This window comes from Frankliniella occidentalis, unplaced genomic scaffold (genome assembly GCF_000697945.3).
Source record: "Frankliniella occidentalis isolate FOCC.00 unplaced genomic scaffold, Focc_3.1 Scaffold143, whole genome shotgun sequence".
Taxonomy (NCBI): domain Eukaryota; kingdom Metazoa; phylum Arthropoda; class Insecta; order Thysanoptera; family Thripidae; genus Frankliniella; species Frankliniella occidentalis.
The window spans coordinates 679459-684523 of NW_026267270.1; the positions used below are offsets into that span (position 1 = coordinate 679459).

General features: G+C 44.4%; 1 long non-coding RNA gene across 1 annotated transcript; it reads left to right on the forward strand.

Annotated features, from left to right (window-relative positions):
* The first annotated feature begins 3665 nt into the window (after nucleotides 1-3665).
* Nucleotides 3666-4536, forward strand: LOC127750158 (uncharacterized). Its single transcript, XR_008011540.1, has 3 exons — nucleotides 3666-3763; nucleotides 3861-3971; nucleotides 4055-4536. It is a non-coding gene; the product is annotated as an uncharacterized LOC127750158 (long non-coding RNA).
* Nucleotides 4537-5065: the final 529 nt, after the last annotated feature.

Below are 5065 nucleotides of genomic sequence, written 5' to 3' on the forward strand. Positions count from 1 at the left end.
TCTTCTACAGGGTAACTCGTGAAAGTAAAATCCTCAGGGTGAAAATTTCGTCCGTTTTGCTCTATCTCCAACCGTTTGGGCGCTGGAGGGTCTTTTTGGACGAAAATAAAGTAAATCCAATTTTGGGCCCGGAAGACCCTGTTTCCCTGCACCCTCTCCTTAACTCGTCTCGGGTCTCAGCGCCGCAGGCCTAGCTATATGTTCGCCAGGCGCATCGCAGCGTAACAGTGTTTCGTGAGATATCGCGAAGCCTGTTACGCGAGACGTGGTCTGGCGTACATATTAGAGTGGGGCGTAGGAAAAGGATTTTGGAAATTGAAAACGCAATAGTGCGGAAAAGTTGCCCTGACCGGTGACAAATTCAACGCATTTTAACTTTTTGAGATCGGATAATATTTTCCGATCCCGCAGAGCGTTCAAAGTTTTGCATGGTTCTCTTATGGGGAAAGGGCTCAAAAAGTGAAATTTCTGATTTTTGGCTTTCCGGCAAACATTTTTCGAAAACTAATCTCAGAAATGCAGTCTACGCGAAAAAACACGTTTACCGATGTGCCACACTTGAAATTTGACTGAAGGGTTTAGTCGGTCGTAAGTGCAAATTTAGGCCAGCAAAGCCATTTTTGTGTAAGTTTTAAGTTAAAGTGGCACCTGAATGACTCCGAACGCTTCACTCAAATTTCAAGTGTGGCACATCACTAGACGCTTTTTTTTGCGTAGATTGCATTTCTGAGATTCGTTTTCGAAAAACGTTCGCTGGAAAGCCAAAAATCAGAAATTTCACTTTTTGAGCCCTTTCCCCATAAGAGAACCATGCAAAACTTTGAACGCTCTGCGGGATCGGAAAATATTATCCGATCTCAAAAAGTTAAAATGCGTTGAATTTGTCACCGGTCAGGGCAACTTTTCCGCACTATTGCGTTTTCAATTTCCAAAATCCTTTTCCTACGCCCCACTCTAGTACATATAGCTAGTTTTAATGCACTTCGCTCAGCTACCCCGTGCATAATGTTAACGCACGGGGCCCTACGTTTAAATGAGTTGTTGAAAACCCGAGGTGGACAGGCCGACCGCCGGCAAGGCACACAGACTGGGGCCCCGTGCGAGGCAACTTCAGAACTTCGTTATTGGCAGCTGCGGACAAAACTTTTCAGACTGATAGTTCAACAAGAGTTACGTCGGAGTACGTTCATGAATAACAGGAGTACAGCCGCAAGCCAAATTTCACCCCGCGAACGCTAAGAGAACAGTCGAAGTACACGTTATACACCCACAGAACGAGTGTTTCAGTGTGCCAGTACGCACGGGTCTGCCTACACCGAAAACTTGAACTTCCCTAGAAGTTTTACCTCTTTCCAGCCTCCGAGCGAATAATGTGGAGAGCCTCTTCAACACTTGTTGGGTTGTCAACTGGGCGGCTAGCCACAACTGCGCGCCTCATGCTCGAGTTCATCTCTTTCAAGGTCGTCTGGCATCGCACATCTCTGTAACTGAAAAAATTAAGAAAATTAATTCACGGTAAATATGTTCAGCTTTATCATAGAAGAGAGAAAGAGGAAAGGGGCGGCGAGAAGAGACCGATGCGAAGGGAAGAGAGCAGAGGGAGGTGAAGGGCGGAGAGGGGAGAGGGGAAAGAGCAGAGAGCAGAGAGAGTAGAGGGAGGGGAAGGGAGGGGAGGGGAGACAGCAGAGAGAGGCGAAGGGGGGAGAGAGCAGAGGGAGGGGAAGGGCAGAGAGAAGAGGCAGGAGACGGACACCTTTGAGGCGCCCGCGGGGCAAACAGCCCGTCATGTCGTTGACGGCGACGTCCCTCACTCGTGCGAGGAGGCGCGGGCGCGCGAGGCGCCGAGCAGACACCTTTGAGGCGCCCGCGAGGCGCGGTGCTCCTGCCTGCGCAAGCAGCCCGTCATGCCGTTGACGGCGACGTCCCTCACTCGCGAGAGGAGGCGTTTACTGAGCAAAGTCCTGTGAGAGCCCTCCTCCCCCCCCTCCCTCCTCTCTCCCGACGAGTGCTGAAGGCCACTGCCCATCGTTGCCCGCGATGTCGTCGACGCCAACATGCCCTTGACGACACCCCCCCCCCCTCACTCTTTCCAGTGACATCAAGTGTTGGCGCACGGTCCGAGGTGCCGACCCAACCGCACAACCTCTTCCCGTGAACACGAAGTCACTGGGGAGGCGTTCAAATTCGTCAGCTCTCACAGTGCTCTCGCAGCACGCCCCGAGGCCCGAGGTAATCCGGGTCTCCATACACCTTGTGCTGGGTGAAATAGTATGGGTTTGAGAGAGCTGTGCGCCGTGGGCTCCAGGCCCATGGAGTGCACTCCCAAAGCTGAATGCACGGCGCGGCGCCCCCTGCACCGGCTCCTGCGTGGTGCCTTCTGTTCGCGGCTCCCTGCGCCGCCTACTGCACACTGAGGGGCTATGTAGAATTTTTTACGTAACTGCGTAAGATTTTATACGTAGTCTATGTAAGTATATCAACATGCGTAACTACGTATTAAAAAGCCTGTAGCTTACGTACAATTCTAAATTTGTCAATTTTTTTGGTGCACAGCGACAAATGAAATGGTCTACTTGAAAAATAGTACGTAGCTTACGCACAATTCAAATGAAAAGATGTACCTGTTATTTTGTGCGTAGTATACGCACAATATTTTTAAAATTGACATTTCTCATAAAAGTTTATAGGATTCATCCACCATGCAAGCCTGTCATAAATTTTCATACCACTTTTGTGCAATTCTCATAACAGAGTTTGTTATTTAGCCAAATCAAAACAAGTGTCCATTACTGCAACAACAATCTCTGATCTGACAAGCCTGAGAAGGCATTTGCAGCATGTACTCACTTTTGATTAGGTATCTCATCACCAGTATTCCCTTTTCCTTGGATACAAATGAAAGGACACTGTGGTGTTCCTGCTGCTGGCTAGGATGGGGATGGGTTACACCTCGGCTGAGGCCGAGGCAGCTGCCTTCTCGCATGGTGTAATTCATTGCGATGCACATAGTACGTTTCGTCTTTGGTACTTCACTGATCATAGATTTAAACCAACATCGACAAGAGTCGACTGTCATTGTCCGCAGCTCATCGAAATCACTGTAATTCTGCACTTTACTATACACAAAGTCACTCCCGATCCAATGCGCGGTCGCCATTTTTACACTAAAACTAAAACATTTGTACATTTGTTTCTGTTATGACTCGACTGCCTGTCCTTCGCAGATGGTTATTCGCAGAGAAACAAGAAGAAAATCCGATTCCGATCGTCGATTGTTAGTCGTCTGCTGCTCGTGACGAAAACACAACATCCCATGGTTTGCGCCGTCGTCTTCTTTTCCTTTTGGTGCGAATTTCTTCTTCTGATGTTCTTCTCGTATGCTTTTGCTCATAAGATTATGACCTGCTTCTCTCCCTTTTCCCACTTGTCATTTTTTGGTTTCTGAAAGTTTCCGTCGCATTGTTAAAGGGCACGCATTCACCTCATGTTTCCCATCATCTTTTGCTGTTTTCGTACTTTCACGGTCCCGTTAACTTGATTGCAACTGTCTGTGCTTCCATTTTGCTTCTAATGCCGTCAAAGTTTAAAATAACGTTTAATTTTATAGAAAAGTTGTCAAATTCTAACATTGTTATGATAATCAATTTTTATTTTCCTATGCTTCAGGTGCGGTTGTTCCACAAGAGTAAGGTTTAACTTCACTAAGTAAGCCAGGGTGCTGTGACTGGACTTGGGTGGTGATTCAGAAGCTCCAATTTACTTGGTAAGTTGTTCTCCTTGTTTTTTTGTTTTTTTTTAATGAACAATTTTAACATTAATCTAATTTACCTCCCCTCCCCACTCGGTTTGTTTCCGGTCAGTGCTTAATGGAGATCGAGGCTAATTTCTTATCCAACTGATGTTGGCACTTGAGAGATAATGGGTCCAAAAGATGATGACGCCAACTGGTGCCGCACACAACAGTAAAGCAGGTAAGCTAACAGATTTAACTATCTCTGATTCCAGACTGCGTTGGGACTGCTAATTTAAGTTTCTTTGCTTTTCTTCTTTTCAGAATGGACCGTCTCAAACGGATGCTGTCAATAGAAATAAGTCAAGGATAAATCTTGACCAAATTTAACATAGACAACGGTTTACCGGATTCAAGATAATACATGTTCTATTAGAGCTATGATCCCTTGTCGATATTCTATATTAGCAAATAATTGACTGTCTCTTGCATATTACCCATAAACATTAGGTCAGACATTTTGTTAATTGTTAGTTTTCCTATTCAGTCTAATTCTTGTTATTGCACAAGTGCTCACTGTTGCCTGGTTATGTAACTGATTTGTAACCATAAAATTTGTTAAAAGTTATGAAAGGAATTAAGCTTAATTAATAGCTTGTTGCATCGGATGAAGCTGCATCAACTATCAGCTAAATAAAACTGTGAGCCAAGTTTCTTTACTTGCCTTTTAGAGAATGTGACTGAACATGGTAATAATGAAGGGATGAACTCTATCATTTAAAATTATTGTACCATTGAGTATAATGAGTATGAGTAGTTTACTTATCAATTTATAAGAGTGGTTAGCCTTAGATACAAATACATTTGTATTTGTATCTAAGGCTAACCACTCTTATAAATTGATAAGTAAACTATGTTGAAGATAAGAACCATGTTGATCCATAGGTGAAAAGCCTTCAAATTTTAGTAGTTATGTTTGAGGACTGTTGATTGACTTCATCTGCAAACAAAAGTGACAGTATGAAACCATTTAAAATTTGATTTACATGTTATCTATAACTATCTGTATAATTACCTAGTACACTTTCTTATGCTTAGTTTATAACTGCTGACCTGGCTCTGTAAGGACCATGGGGATTTGCCCTTTTTGTTTCTCACTAGCTCTTGAGTCATCTCCAGAATAATTCTATAATTAAAAAGACAGTCCTGAACAGCTGCTAATGTTTAATAATATTTTATAGTACCCTTGACTTATATGTTAGAACATTAGTTCTCACCTCTTAGTGAACCAGTTTTGGTTGTCTGCCCGTGGCTTCCCTTTCCTTCCCCTGAGAG